Source organism: Chiloscyllium plagiosum, chromosome 31 (genome assembly GCF_004010195.1).
Source record: "Chiloscyllium plagiosum isolate BGI_BamShark_2017 chromosome 31, ASM401019v2, whole genome shotgun sequence".
In the NCBI taxonomy this organism is placed as follows: Eukaryota; Metazoa; Chordata; class Chondrichthyes; order Orectolobiformes; family Hemiscylliidae; genus Chiloscyllium; species Chiloscyllium plagiosum.
The window spans coordinates 44671724-44672275 of NC_057740.1; positions in this window are offsets into that span (position 1 = coordinate 44671724).

Below are 552 nucleotides of genomic sequence, written 5' to 3' on the forward strand. Positions count from 1 at the left end.
AAGACTGGAGCGACTGGGCTTGTATACCCTTGAGTTTAGAAGACTGAGAGGGGATCTGATTGAGACATATAAAATTATTAAAGGATTGGACACTCTGGAGGCAGGAAACATGTTCCCGCTGATGGGTGAGTGCCGAACCAGAGGACACAGCTTAAAAATACGGGGTAGACTATTTAGAACAGAGGTGAGGAGAAACTTCTTCACCCAGAGAGTGGTGGCTGTGTGGAATGCTCTGCCCAGAGGGTAGTGAAGGCCCAGTCTCTGGATTCATTTAAGAAAGAGTTGGATAGAGCTCTCAAGGATAGTGGAATCAAGAGTTATGGAGATAAGGCAGGAACAGGATACTGATTAAGGATGATCAGTCATGATCATATTGAATGGTGGTGCAGACTCGAAGGGCAGAATGGCCTATTCCTGCACCTATTGTCTATTGTCTATTGTCTACTCCACCAGGCAATTTTTGCTCATGAGCCTGTTGATCAGAAATTTTGAGGACACTAGTTTCTTGAAATTCCATGGTTGGAGTGAAGAGAACAAAGTCAATACCGTGAC